Raw genomic sequence first — 14,931 nt, 5'->3', positions numbered from 1 at the left:
AAAACGGCCTTTCACGCCTTTGATTTGGTGGTAAAGGTTTATTCACAGATGATCTTTGATTCGCGTCACAGATCGTCAAAAGCGTGCAAAGGCGACCTTTACAAAACCTTTAACAACACATTTGACGCGCGGTAAAGGCGATTTTTCGTGCCGTGTGATCGAGCCAAGGACGGCTAGTCGCAGCTATATTACGATAGGTTAGAATCTTTACTTTCAGTGTCTAGAAGTTTGCACACTTAAATTCCTTTGTTCTCTTTCTTTATTTTCGAAAGCGGGCATCAATAAACGAGATGCCCGCCCCTGATGCTGTGTTTGTGTTTATTAAGATTAGTTACAAAATATTTTATAATCGTTTCAGGGTGATTAGAGTATAAATATATTTTGCAACGTTTCGCTATTACACTGGAGTATGTTTACTATGTATGGTTCGTGTTAACTGTAGAAGTATTTTAGACGTGAATCCCTAAGGGGCTAGTAGGCTATTTAAGAATTTGTAAGTTATGCAAGAGCCACTCGAAGGCATCTATTTCAACTTTGCTTTTTAATTTTTCTGTTTATTGACTGCTGTATTTTCTTTATGATGATGCAACGCTCGCTGTATCCTGCATCAATAAACGAGATGCCCGCCCCTGATGCTGTGTTTGTGTTTATTAAGATTAGTTACAAAATATTTTATAATCGTTTCAGGGTGATTAGAGTATAATCAAAAATATATTCAATCCTCCCCGGCGGGGAATCGAACCCCGGTCTCCCGCGTGACAGGCGGGGATACTCACCACTATACTACCGAGGATTTGGGATGACAGCATTGGACAAGATGCCCTGTTCAATTTCGAACCACTGTTTCGAAAAAATTGGGGGTTTGCTGGTTTTGAAACAAACTCTGCTCCAAAGAGTTCATTATCTATGAAGGAAAAAAAGAGGTAACACTACATATAAGATTGAAGCGAGAGAAAGAGTCATATAGCTTTAATCAGTGTGTTAATGGAGAGATGGGCTATGATCTTACTTCCTGCATTCCAGGCGAATTAGTACTTTGGCTCAGTCACCCATGCTCCCCAAGAAGGTATTACACAGTGTGTGACGAATAGTCTTGTCGAAGGTAGAGGTAAACTGCCATAAAAAGGAGCCTGCAGAAAAGGGGTGATGGGTTCTCAATTAGTTATCGGAAAAGGTGTGAGAAAAGTCTTGCAACCAGAAACGTCTATTAGAGGGCTAGTCGAATACAGAATACAGAAACGTACCATGACCAGGAAAAATGGAACATCATGGTTGTAAGAAAAAAGAGAAGTAAGTGAAATAAAGAGAAAAAAAATATATAACAAGCCTGTTTCCGGCCGGGCTTGAACCGGCGACCTTCCGCGTGTTAGGCGGACATGACAACCACTACACTACGGAAACCACTGAAATTTATAGTTCTCATTTTGGCAACGTTCGGACGTAATTAAAATTTTTACTGACAAGCTGACTGACTGACTGACTGATTGACCGAATAATGAAGGAATGAACGAACCAAGGAACCAAGGAACCAACGAACCAACGAATGAATGAATGAATGAATGAATGAATGAATGAATGAATGAATGAATGAATGAATGAATGAATAAATGAATGAGTGAATAAATGGCTGATCGACTGATTTCATTTTTTTTATAAGGGCCTATAAGGAGGGAAATCAGTAGCAATAGGGATACACTCGAAAACAACCGACTTTATGTGAGGAATACAAATGCACTGCATCAACAAATCACCTGCAGTTATAGGCATTGAATTCTTTTCTTTTCATGATATTATGTCTTATCCTCGGTAGTATAGTGATGATATCCCTGCCTGTCACTCAGGAGACCGGGGTTCGATTCCCCGCCGGGGTGGACTGGATATATTTTTGAGCGGAAATGGTGCTACCGTGGATTGTCCATGATCTGTTGGTCCTATTTTTGTATTTTTAGAAAGATTTTGTCTAGTTGCCTGTTTGTCTGTTTCATTACCGTAAATCCTCTAATTAGCGCCATGGGCACTTAAGAGAAGACGGCGGCGACTATTTGAGGGAGCCGCTTAATCGAAGGGGAGGAGGGGGGGGGGGGGGGGAGGGGTGCTTATTTAATTTTTCCCAAATCGTGGTCAGATATGATCGTTTTTCTTTGTAATATGTGTATGTGTCAGTCCCTCAGAAGTCTCAGAAGGATCCTGTCTCTTTGAAGAACTACGTAATATAGCACCTTTGGCAGATCTAGGCCTGCTGTACAATGTTGGCTGGGCTTTACACAATGAATCAGTAGATCTTCGATCATTACTATCCGTTACGACGGTCAATTCCCAGTGCTTGAATGAGTCGATAATCACTTGCTTCTGATTGAACACGACCAAAACTATACATCCTCTGTTCTATAAATACTCTTCCATAAAACAAAGGGAGGGCAGGGGGGGAGGGGTGGGGGGAGGCGCTTATTTTAAATTTTGTCCGATTGAAGGTCGAGCTTATTATTCGAAGGGGGCGCTTATTTGAGGGGAGGCGCTAATTCGTTGATTGACGGTATTTAAATTTTGGGTAATATGCCTCTGAACGTTTCTCTGATAGTCGTCTGACGGCATCAAAGGCAGAAAATACTACCTGAAATAACATAAGCAGGTCATCAAAAGCGGGACAATTATAAATAACTAAAGAAAAGCTGGGAAAAAAAGAACAAAAAAAAAAACAACAACAAAAGAAAAGAAGAGAACGAGAAACCTTTTTCTAGTTTAGCAGGAGCGGAGTTTCATCCTCGTAGTTTTAGTACTCTTAGATCTACGGATGGACCGTGGCAGTGTGAATGCGCCGCCGGCCGGAATACGGAGATTTGGTGGAACGTTGTTAGAATCCCCCTTTAATGGGCATTTTTTAGTATTACAGTTCGAACGAAAACGAAAGTTGTGAAGTATTTACTAATAGTAATGGCCAATTCCTTTTGACACATCCTTGGAGGGAGTATTTATCATCTTAGACTGGATATTTGTTTTGATGAATACAATTACCATGATTCCCTTTAGTTGTGTTTTATAAAGGAATTGGTCATTATGAACCTCTCACATTGAAAATGTGAAAAATGTTGGAAAAATTGGCAACTAAAACAAGATATCAGGGTTGAAAGGAAGGATTAAATCAAGGCACTGATGGGATTTGAACCCATGAGCTCCTGTTTACTAGACAGGCGCTCTAACCAACTGAGCTACGGCGCCCTCCTTCTTTTTTTAGACAATGATAATGTGTTTACACCTAAGTATTATAGGAGGATGTGAGATAATTCTTCAAACAGCACCTCCCAGACTTAACCTCTCCATGTGAGAATTTATTGATTCGAGAAAGGCTCTCAGGCACAACCCCTAGAAGTTAAATTAATGAGGCCGACCCAGGTATTATCCGTCATGAATTAACTACAACAATTGACTATAATTTCCAAAATATTCCAAAAATAATTATTTTTTAATATATACATCCTTCTTTAATGAGAAACGTTTCTCGTTTTAAGACTTTTCTCGACCATCCTTTTTCGATTATTTAAACAACCCATCACTCGCTTTATGTGGATTTTTATGGCATTTTAGCCCCCCTTTGTTTTAGGACAAGAAATCATTTGGCATTACAGACAGGCTAAGAAATGCAATGTCAATAAAATAGTCATGTCTCAATGACTTTTACTATAGAACCATTCTCTATAATCAGTTGTTCGAGGTGGACGCACGCGCAAAATGCCTTTCACGCATTTTCCGCACCAATGAAAAGACCCTTTAATTCTCTGCGGAGGAAAGAGCTCATATCGCACACTAGCCACTGAACAAACGATAAGTGTAACTAATCATCATCAGAGACCGTTTCCAGGTTAGTGGGGGCACTGAGGAAACGTCGAAACGGTGGGTAGAAAATCGGTAAACAAAAGGTGGAGAGAAAGCGAGGAGCTGCCCCTGATCTGAGGACTGAGAGAATGACTCAGTTCAAAACAGCTCTCTATGATCATAAACGCTGGATTCTTCTTGGGCATAAAATCGCTTTGCATAATCATGCCCAATCGGCGGGTAGCGCGTTCACAGGACATCTTGTGTGTTCTAATAAGAAGCCTATGCTTAGCTAGCTATTCATCATAGTCGTCCTCGTTTAACAATATTTACTCAGAAAGTTCAAAAAGGGAAAGAACGAGAGACTGAAACTAAGAAAAATAAAGTATGTTTCCGGCCGGGCTCGAACCGGCAGACGTGATAACCACTACACTACGGAAACCACATGAAAAGAATTACTGTTATCTTGGAATGTTTCCGACATACAGATTGACAGACAGACCGACCGACCGACCGACCGACCGACCGACAAACCGACAGGCCGAGAACGACAGATCGACAAACTGACAGACTGATTGAACGAACAAATATTTTTTTTTACAATAGGAAACAGAGATACTCTCAAAAACAGCAGATATTAAATATTGGGGGAAGAAAAATAGTCCTGAATTCAACGAAGCAACTGCCAGATTCAAGGAGTTGGGTCTAGTTATTAATGCAAATCTGGCATGTTCCTCAGTAGTATAGTGGTGAGTTTCCCCGCTTGTCACGCGGGAGACCGGGGTTCGATGTACTTTATATGTACTTTTTCATCTCTTACCTTTTTTGTTTGTTTGTTTCGGGTAAAATGCCTCAGAACGTTCTCTCAGGATTTCTATATGTATAAGATTCAGACGGCATCACATTGGTAGAAAATAAATTACCTGGAATAAAGCAAGATGCCATAAACAGTTCAAGTGACAAAGAAAGACAACAACAACAACAACAACAACAACAGCAGCAAAAATAACAACAGGACAGTTATAAAAAAACTAAAGATGCGAAAGAAAAGCGAAAGAAAGAGAGACTGAAACTAAAAGAAATAAAGTATGTTTCCGGCCGGGCTCGAACCGGCGACCTTCCGCGTGTTAGGCGGACGTGATAACCACTACACTACGGAAACCACAATTTAGAATGTATTCCGACATAGACATTGACAGACAGACCGACTTGTCTGACAGACGAACAGAACGACAGACCGACCGACCGACCGACCGACAAACTGACAGACTGATTGAATGAATAAATGATTTTTTTTTACAATAAGAAACAGAGATACTCCCAAAAACAGCAGATATTAAATATTGGGGGAAGAAAGATAGTCCTGAATTCAACGAATCAACTGGCAGATTCAACGAGTTGGGTCTAGTTATTAATGCCAATCTGGCATGTTCCTCTGGAGACCGGGGTTCGATTCCTCGCCGGTGAGGATGGAAATATATTTTGATCTGATATATGTACTTTTTCTTCTCTTATCTTTTTTGTTAGTTTGTTTGTTTCGGGTAAAATGCCTCAGAACACTCTTCTGATTTCTATATGTTTAAGATTCAGACGGCATCACATTGTTAGAAAATAAATTACCTGGAATAAAGCAAGATGCCATAAACAGTTCAAGTGAGAAAAAAGCAACAACAACAGCAACAATAACAACAAAAACAACAACAACAACAACAGCAAGAACAATAACATGACAATCATGAAAAACTAGAGGTGAAAGAAAGACGGAAAGGATAAAAGAAGGACATAGCTTTCTCCAGCTGGGCTTGAAAAACCCTTCATCCTCGTTGTTTTACAACTAAAATTTGTCTTGACACTACCTATGAAGCAATACACAACTGTGTAGATACAGAGGCCTGAACGTCAACAGGGTCCTCATGGGAGATTATTGCAATGACGTATGGCTCAAGCAGTAGTTTATAGAATTTGCTTAACAAAATGATTGATAAACGCCTTGAAATAGGAAAGGTTTAATTTACATTAATACTAAATTACTACTACTACTACTACTACTACTACTACTACTACTACTACTACTCCTACTGCTACTACTACTACTACTACTACTACTACTACTACTACTACTACTACTACTACTACTACTACTACTACTACTACTACTACTACTACTACTACTACTACTACTACTACTACTACTACTACTACTACTACTACTACTACTACTATTACTACTACAATCGTAAACAATTTAAATGAAAATTTAAAACCACCCCTTCCCATTTCAATGATGGAAAAAATGGAGTCCATCATTAAAACTAGCCTCAACGCTGACTAATGAGGTATAGTTCAAGCTCTGGTTTCAAGAAATGGTTAAGAACTCAGTGATTGATATAGCGCCTAGAAATGAGAAACGTTGAATTTACATTGATTTCGGAAAAAAGATTATAAACAAAGCAGTGCATCCCCGGGTGGGCTTGAACCACCAACCTTTCGGTTAACAGCCGAACGCACTAACCAGTTCAACCGTAGAACATCGGCAGGGGTCCATGATTTCAGATCCTCATGAATCTCGTCATGCATGAACACGGACACATTTACGAGAGCACTGTGAATTTAGTTAGGGAAAGAGCCATTGAATTATTTCTTCCTCTGCTATAACAACAATAATTCAGCTGAAGAAGTTCAGGCATAGCCATTTTTATGGACAATTATGTCCAAGAGGGAAAAGCGCAGTGAGCTGAACTCTATGTGAAAGTGCCTTTTTGATTTGATCTGTTAATCCAGATGAGAAAAATTTATATATCAATTGACCAACCGATCTCAAATATGATAATAAAAACAAATATAAAGACGCGGATAAATTATTTCTAATCAAAAATATATTCAATCCTCCCCGGCGGGGAATCGAACCCCGGTCTCCCGCGTGACAGGCGGGGATACTCACCACTATACTACCGAGGATTTGAGATGACAGCATTGGACAAGATGCCCTGTTCAATTTCGAACCACTGTTTCGAAAAAACTGGGGGTTTGCTGGTTTTGAAACAAACTCTACTCTAAAGAGTTCATTATCTATGAAGGAAAAAAGAGGTAACATTACATAAAAGATTGGAGCGAGAGAAAGAGTCATGTAGCTGTAATCAGTGTGTTAATGGAGAAATGGGCTATGGTCTTGCTTCCTGTATTCCAGGCGAATGAGTATTTTTACTCAGTCACCCATGCTCCCCAAGAAGTTATTGCACACACCGTGAAGAATAGTTTTGTCGAAGGTAGAGGTAAATTGCCATAAAAAGGAGCCTGCATGAAACGGGTGATGGGTTCTCAATTAGTTATCGGAAAAGGAGTTAATTCAGAGCTAGTCGTTTTCAATTTGGTAGACAATGCATTCGTTGAATCCAGAAGCATATCATGGCCAGGAAAAATGAAACATTATGGTTGTAAGAAAATAGAGAAGTTATTGAAATAAAGAGAAAAAAAAATATAAGAAGCCTGTTTCCGGCCGGGCTTGAACTGGCGACCCTCCGCGTGTTAGGCGGACGTAATAACCACTACACTACGGAAACCACTGACACACATCTTTCTCATTCTGGAAGCATTCGAGCCCCATTCGGATCCTGTCTCTCTTGAAGAACTACGTAATATACTGAACACCTCTGGCCGATGTATAGACCTGCTGCAAATGAATGACTCAGTAGATCTTCATTACTATCCGTTACGACAATCCGTCAATTCGCAGTGAGACAATAAGTCGATAATCACTTGCTTGTGATTGAGCACGACCAAAACTATACATCCTCTGTTGTCTCAATAGTCTTCCATAAAACAGAGGGAGGGGAGGCGGGCGCTTATTTTCAATTTTGGCCGATGGAAGGGGAGCCAATTATTCGAAGGGGGCGCGTATTTGAGGGGAGGCGCTAATTGGTGGATTACGGTATTTAAATTTTGGGCAATATGCCTCTGAACGTTTTTCTGATAGCCGTCAGACGGTATCAGCGGCAGAAAATACTACTTGGAAACGGGCAGATAACATAAGCAGGTCATCAAAAGCGGGACAATTATAACTAACTTAAGAAAAATAAAAAAAAAAAAGAAAAAGAAAAGGAGAAAAAGAGAAGAGAACGAGAAACCATTTTCTAGTTTGGTAGGAGCGGAGTTTCATCCTCGTACTCTTGAAGCTACTTATGAACCGTGGCAGTGTGAATGCGCAGCCGGAATGCAGAGATTTGGCGGAACGTCGTTAAAATCCTGTTACAGTAGTTCGTATAGTGTGATCGTCCGGGTGAGTGTAGTTCTGAAAAGAACTGTTGTTGGTGACTGACGTTTCGACAACCTGAGCGGAAGTCATCTTCAGAGTCAAGTGAATAGTGTTTGTCAGTCGATGATCTTATAAGTCTGGTCCGTTCAACGTGATTGGTGAGTATAGCCATGATGGTATTGCCTGAAAGACTCGTGTAAAGTTTGTCATCAGTCATTGGTGGGTTTCGATCCGTCTGTTGTTAGTCAAATAGGTCGGTTTTTGGTCCGTGTATTGTTAAGTCGGTCTGTTAGAAGTCCGTTTGTCGGTTTCGTTTCTGTCATGGATAAGTCGTTTTGTAAGCCGCCGGTAGTTGTTGACATCTGTTAAGAGGCGTTTGTTCTAGGCTAGTGTACCAGCTTTCCAGAGTCGGTCGTTGAAAATAGTCTGTACTGTAGGTTAAGCACTGAGCAGAGTCGCAGTCAATGTTGTGGTTTGTCAGTTGATGATGTACAGCATTTACTGAATCCTGTTACAGTTCGAACAAAAACGAAATTTGTGAAGTACTATTTCCTTCTGAGACATACTTGGAGGGAATCATGGTATAGTTGTATTCATCATCTTGGACTGGATATTTGTTTTAATGGATACAACTACCATGATTCCTTGAACTCTTGTATCATAAAGAGAATGGGCCATTATAAACCTCTCACATTAAGAGTATGAAAAATGTTAGTAAAATTGGCAACTAAAACAAGATATCATGGTTGAAAAGAAGGATTAATTCAAAGGCACCGATGGGATTTGAACCCATGACCTCCGTTTTACGAGACAGGCGCTCTAACCAACTGAGCTACGGCGCCCTCCTTGAGGATACAATACAATACACTAAGGCAATAAAAATGTGTTACACCTTAGTATAATAGGAGATTACAAGATAATTTTTGAAATAGCACCTCCCAGAATTAATGATTCGTATACACTTCTTCATGTGAGTATTTATTTATTCGAGAAAAGCTCTCAGGATACTTTATGCAGAGTGCCAAAGACTTCTATTGATAGGACCTCTTGCACCCAATTTGATTCAGAAAAAGCGGATGTTTATTGCATGAAAACCCCTAGGAGCCATGAATTAAACTACAAGGATTGACGAAAATGTCCAAAATATCCAAAAAGAATTTTTTTTTTAATATATATATCCTTCTTTTATCAGAAAAGTTTCTCGTTTAAGACTTTTCTCGACCCTCTTTTTGCGATAGTTTAAACAGCCCATCACCTGTCGTCATCACCTGTCTAGTTTTATGGCAATTTAGCCTTTACCTTCTACAAAACTTTTCGTCGCGGACTGTGTAATAACTTCTTGGGTAGGATGGGTCACTAAGTGAAAATATTGATTGGCCTGGGATACAAAAAGTAAGGTCATAACCCATTTCTCCATTAACACACTAATATAATTAAAGCTCCATGACTCTTTCTCTCGCTCCCATCCTTTATGTACTGTAACTTTTCTCTTAATAAGAAAGGAACTCTTGAGAGCAAAGTTAGTTTCAAACCAGCAAACCTCCATTTATTCTGAGTTTAAACAGGCATCTTGTTCACTATGTTTTACGCCAAATCCTCGGTAGTATAGTGGTGAGTATCCCCGCCTGTCACGCGGGAGACCGGGGTTCGATTCCCCGCCGGGGAGGATTAAATATATCATGGACTTGAAATAGTTTCTCGGCTTTTTTGTTTTTAGATTTTTGAAGTCGGTTGCTCAATTTTTGTTAAAAATAAATAAAAGCAATACCGTTATACTGATTGAAATACATTAAAACAATAACAACGAAAAACAAATCAAATCAAAAACGAACTTCTTCAGTTAAATTGTTGTTTTTATAGCAGAGGAGGATAATTCACTGATTCTTTTACGAATTCCCATCGATCTCATAGAGGTCTCCGTGGCGCAATCGGTTAGCGCGTTCGGCTGTTAACCGAAAGGTTGGTGGTTCAAGCCCACCCGGGGACGATTCAATCTCCTGTCATTCTTTTTTTTCCTAATAGAATACAACGATGCGGTAGGGATCTTTTTCCAATTTTATTATCAGTAGAACTAGAAGCTGTGAATCCACTTTCCTTTTTAATCCGTGTCTGCGCAAGCAAGTTGAAGTAGTGGATCAGATCGATGATGCAATTGAGGGTTGGTCGATGATCAGTTAACGTGCCATCGCAATTTTGCTGTTTTGCGGGCGCATATATGGTTTGACATCTCCTGGGCTACATGATATACTTGCGTGTAATACGAAGCTTAAGTAAAAGCTAGCTGTTTATCATAGTCTTCCTTGTTTAGCAAGATTTACTCAAAAAGTTCAAAAAGGGAATGAAAATGGAAAGAAAGAGAAAATGGAATTGAGAAAAATAAAGTTTGTTTCCGGTCGGGCTCGAACCGGCGACCTTCAGCGCGTTAGGCGGACGTGATAACCATACACTACGCAAACCACATGAAAATATCCTGTTGTTTTATTAGATGGCGTCCCGACATACAGATTGACAGATTAACAGACTTGTCTGACAGACCGACATACCGACAGATCGACAGCCCGACAGACCGAGAGACCGACAGACTAATTAATAGACTGACAGACTGAATGAAGGAATAAATGAAATAAGAAAACAGAGATACTCTCGTCGGTAATAATGAGGTGAGCATCCCCGCCTGTCATGCGGAAGACCGGGTGTCCATTCCCCCGCAGCGGAGGAAGGGATACATCAATACTTTAATCGGAAATATGTACTTTTTCTTCTCTTACTATTTTTGACAGACTGATTGAACGAATAAATGATTTTTTTTTACAATAAGCAACAGAGATACTCTCAAAAACAGCAGATATTAAATATTGGGGGAAGAAAAATAGTCCTGAGTTCAACGAATCAACTGCCAGATTCAAGGAGTTGAGTCTAGTTATTAATGCAAATCTGGCATGTTCCTCAGTAGCATAGTGGTGAGTTTCCCCGCCTGTCACGCGGGAGACTGGGGCTCGATGTACTTTTTCATTTACACTACATTTACTTTTCCATTTCTTACCTTTTTTGTTAGTTTGTTTCAGTTTCGGGTAAAATGCGTCAGAACGCTCTTTTGATTTCTATATGTTTAAGGTTCACACAATATCACTTTGGTAGAAAATAAATTGCCTGGAATAAAGCAAGATACCATAAACAGTTCATGTGAAAAAACAAAAACAGCAATGACAACAACAACAACGGAAAGGAGAAAAAAAGGACATGGCTTTCTCCAGCTAGGCTTGAAAAACCATTCATTCTTGCAGTTTTACTGATCGTGAGTATTTTGGAGCTGCGGATGGGTCGTGGCGATGTGAATGTGCCCCGGTAAGCCCAGTATGAGCTGAGGGTTTCAAACCTAAAATGTTCTCTAGACACTACCCATGAAGAAATACACAACTGTGTAGTTACAGAGATAGGCAGGTCAACATGGTCCTCATGGCAGATTATTGCAATGACGTATGGCTCTAGCAGTGGTTTAAAGAAATTGCTTAACAAAATGATTGATAAACAGCTTGAAATGGAAAACGTTTAATTTAAATTAATACCAGAAAAAATAAGGGTATGGTGAGAGTGGGAGACACAGAAATGGAGCCAATTTTACGGGAGTTTTGCTTAACTTGGAGCCAAAATCGTAAATAATTGAAATGAAAAATTAAAACCACCCCTTCCCCATTTCAATGACGGAAAAAATGGAGTCCATCATTGTTTCAGTAGGGGGATTTTATTTCTTATTTTATTCTGTTCAAGATTATCTTAGACAGGTTAAATGAAAGTTTAAGACCACCCGTCCCCCAATTTTAATGATGGAAAAAATGGCGCATCTCTGGTTTGGCGCCAGTACATCATTGCTTCATCATTGATGCTTCTGACCAAGATTGTAGGTCAAAACTAGTCTCAACACTGACTAATGAAGTATTGTTCAAGTGGTGGGGTTTAGAAATGGTTAAGAATTCAATGATTAATATAGTGTCTAGAAATTGGAAACGTTTAATTTACATTGATTTCGGAAAAAAGATTATAAAGCAAAACTGTGCGTCCCCGGGTGAGCTTGAACCAACAACCTTTCGGTTAACAGCCGAGCGCGCTAATTGATTGCGTTACGGAGACATTCTTGAGAGCACTGTGAATTCAGTTAGAAAAAGAACCATTGAATTATTTCTTCCTCTGCTATAAAAAGAATAATTCAACTGAAGAAGTGCAGGCATAGCCATTTTTCTTGGACAATTATGTCCAAGAGGGAAAGGCCCAGTGACGGTAACCCTATGTGAAAGTTCCTGTTTGATTTGATCTGTTAATCAGGATGAGAAAATTTTATATATTAATTGAACAAGTATCTCAAAAATAATGATAAAAAGAAATATAAAGACACGGAGAAATTATTTCTAATCAAAAATATATTCAATCCTCCCCGGCGGGGAATCGAACCCCGGTCTCCCGCGTGACAGGCGGGGATACTCACCACTATACTACCGAGGATTTGGAATGGCAGCATTGGACAAGATGCCCTGTTCAATTTCGAACCACTGTTTCGAAAAAACTGGGGGTTTGCTGGTTTTGAAACAAACTCTGCTCTAAAGAGTTCATTATCTATGAAGGAAAAAAGAGGTAACATTACATAAAAGATTGAAGCGAGAGAAAGTGTCATATAGCTTTAATCAGTGTGTTACTGGAGAGATGGGCTATGGCCTTATATCCCGTATTCCAAGCGAATTAGTATTTTCACTCAGTCACCCATGCTCCCCAAGAATTTATTACACAGTCCGTGAGAAATAGTATTGTCGAAGGTAGAGGTAGACTGCCATAAAAAAGAGCCTGCATAAAACGGGTGATGGGTTCTCAATTAGTTATCGGAAAAGGAGTGAGCAAAGTCTTGTAACCAGAAACGTTAATTGAGGGTTAGTCGTCTTCAATTTGGTAGAAAAAGCATTCGCTGAATACAAAAGCGTACCAGGACCAGGAAAAATGGAACATCGTGGTTGTAAGAAAATAGAGAAGTTAGTGAAATAAAGAGAAAAAAAATATAACAAGCCTGTTTCCGGCCGGGGTGGAACCGACGACCTTCCGCGTGTTAGGCGGAAGTGATAACCACTACACTACGGAAACCAATGACACACATCGTTTTCATTTTGGAAGCATTCGAGCCTCATTCGGATCCTGCCTCTCTTGAAGAACTACGTGATATAACACCTTTGGTCGATCTATAGACCTGCTGCACAAGGTGTGTTGAGCTTTAAGGAATGAATCAGTAGATCTTCATTACTATCCGTTACGACAATCCGTCAATTCGCAGTGATTGAATGAGTCGATAATCACTTGCTTGTGATTGGGCGCGGCAAAAACTATACATTCTCTGTTGTCTCAATAGTCTTCCATAAAACAGAGGGAGGGGAGGCGGGTGCTTATTTTCAATTTTGGCCGATAGAAGGGGAGCCAATTATTCGAAGGGGGCGCTTATTTGAGGGAGGCGCTAATTGGTGGATTTACGGTATTTAAATTTTGGGCAATATGCCTCTGAACGTTTTTCTGATAGCCGTCAGACGATATCACCGGCAGAAAATACTACTTGGAAAACGAGAAGATAACATAAGCAGGTCATCAAAAGCGGGACAATTATAACTAACTAAAGAAAACGAAATAAAGAAAAAGAAGAAAAGAAAAAGAGAAGAGAACGACAAACCATTTTCTAGTTTGGCAGGAGCGGAGTATCATCCTCGTACTCTTGAAGCTACGGATGGGCCATGGCAGTGTGAATGCGCAGCCGGAATGCAGAGATTTGGCGGAACGTCGTTAGAATGCCCCCTTTAATCGGCATTTTTGTACTGTTACAGTTCAAACAAAAACGAAATTTGTGAAGTGCTAATTCCTTCTGAGACATGCTTGCAGGGAATCATGGTAGTTGTATTCATAATCTTTGACTGGATATTTGTTTTAATGGATACAACTACCATGATTCCTTGAACTCTTGTATCATAAAAAGAATGGGCCATTATAAACCTCTCACATTAAGAGTATGAAAAATGTTAGTAAAATTGGCAACTAAAACAAGATTTCAGGGTTGAAAAGAAGGATTAAATCAAGGCACCGATGGGATTTGAACCCACGACCTCCTGTTTACTAGACAGGCGCTCTAGCCAACTGAGCTACAGCTCCCTCCTCGAGTAAACAGAACAATATACTAAGGCAATAATAATGTGTTATACCTTAGTATAATAGGAGATTACAAGATAATTTTTCAAATAGCACTTCCCAGAGTTAATAATTCGTATACACTTCTCCATGTGAGTATTTTATTTATTCGAGAAAAGCTCGTAGGACACTTCTAATAACAGGACCTCTTGCACCTAATTTGATTCAGGAAAAGCGGTTGTTTATTGCATCAAAACCGCTAGGAACCAAACTAATGAAGCCGACCCAGGTATTATCCGTTATGAATTAAACTACAAGGATTGACTACAATGTCCAAAATATCCAAAAAGAATTTTTTTAAAAATATATATATATCCTTCTTTTATCAGAAAAGTTTCTCGTTTTGAGACGAGAAACTTTAAATTTTATTTAAACAAGGGCATCTAATTAACTTGCTATATTTTTGCCCTTTTCCATTTCTCCTCTTACTTGTCTACTTTATATTTATGTTTGTAATTTTAGAATGGAATAAATAAATAAAATGAAATGAAATGAAATGACTTTTCTCGACCCTCTTTTTGCGATAGTTTAAACAGCCCATCACCTGTCTTACGCAAGTTAGTTATATGGCATTTTAGCCTTTACCTTCTACAAAGCTTTCCGTCACGGACTGTGTAATAACTTCTTGGGTAGGATGGGTCACTCAGTGAAATATTGATTGG

The 14,931-nt window shown here is 39.5% G+C and overlaps 11 non-coding genes across 11 annotated transcripts; 2 read left to right on the top strand and 9 right to left on the bottom strand.

The window, feature by feature from the left end:
- Positions 1-721: 721 nt before the first annotated feature.
- Positions 722-793, bottom strand: Trnad-guc (transfer RNA aspartic acid (anticodon GUC)). The gene has a single exon. It is a non-coding gene; the product is annotated as a tRNA-Asp (tRNA).
- A 535-nt stretch (positions 794-1,328) lies between these two features.
- On the bottom strand, positions 1,329-1,401 carry Trnav-aac (transfer RNA valine (anticodon AAC)). The gene has a single exon. It is a non-coding gene; the product is annotated as a tRNA-Val (tRNA).
- A 1,741-nt stretch (positions 1,402-3,142) lies between these two features.
- Trnat-agu (transfer RNA threonine (anticodon AGU)) lies at positions 3,143-3,216 on the bottom strand. Its single transcript has one exon. It is a non-coding gene; the product is annotated as a tRNA-Thr (tRNA).
- Positions 3,217-4,899: 1,683 nt separating this feature from the next.
- On the bottom strand, positions 4,900-4,972 carry Trnav-aac (transfer RNA valine (anticodon AAC)). Its single transcript has one exon. It is a non-coding gene; the product is annotated as a tRNA-Val (tRNA).
- Positions 4,973-6,696: 1,724 nt separating this feature from the next.
- On the bottom strand, positions 6,697-6,768 carry Trnad-guc (transfer RNA aspartic acid (anticodon GUC)). Its single transcript has one exon. It is a non-coding gene; the product is annotated as a tRNA-Asp (tRNA).
- A 529-nt stretch (positions 6,769-7,297) lies between these two features.
- Trnav-aac (transfer RNA valine (anticodon AAC)) lies at positions 7,298-7,370 on the bottom strand. Its single transcript has one exon. It is a non-coding gene; the product is annotated as a tRNA-Val (tRNA).
- A 1,460-nt stretch (positions 7,371-8,830) lies between these two features.
- On the bottom strand, positions 8,831-8,904 carry Trnat-cgu (transfer RNA threonine (anticodon CGU)). The gene has a single exon. It is a non-coding gene; the product is annotated as a tRNA-Thr (tRNA).
- A 752-nt stretch (positions 8,905-9,656) lies between these two features.
- Trnad-guc (transfer RNA aspartic acid (anticodon GUC)) lies at positions 9,657-9,728 on the top strand. Its single transcript has one exon. It is a non-coding gene; the product is annotated as a tRNA-Asp (tRNA).
- Positions 9,729-9,975: 247 nt separating this feature from the next.
- On the top strand, positions 9,976-10,049 carry Trnan-guu (transfer RNA asparagine (anticodon GUU)). Its single transcript has one exon. It is a non-coding gene; the product is annotated as a tRNA-Asn (tRNA).
- Positions 10,050-12,487: 2,438 nt separating this feature from the next.
- Positions 12,488-12,559, bottom strand: Trnad-guc (transfer RNA aspartic acid (anticodon GUC)). The gene has a single exon. It is a non-coding gene; the product is annotated as a tRNA-Asp (tRNA).
- Positions 12,560-13,113: 554 nt separating this feature from the next.
- Positions 13,114-13,186, bottom strand: Trnav-aac (transfer RNA valine (anticodon AAC)). Its single transcript has one exon. It is a non-coding gene; the product is annotated as a tRNA-Val (tRNA).
- Between the last annotated feature and the right edge of the window lie 1,745 nt (positions 13,187-14,931).

The sequence above is a fragment of the Orbicella faveolata genome, unplaced genomic scaffold (genome assembly GCF_042242905.1).
Source record: "Orbicella faveolata isolate gen_17 unplaced genomic scaffold, um_ofav_v1 contig_35, whole genome shotgun sequence".
Taxonomy (NCBI): domain Eukaryota; kingdom Metazoa; phylum Cnidaria; class Anthozoa; order Scleractinia; family Merulinidae; genus Orbicella; species Orbicella faveolata.
Note: the sequence above shows the minus strand (reverse complement) of the source record. Positions and strands in the feature narration are given on the sequence as shown.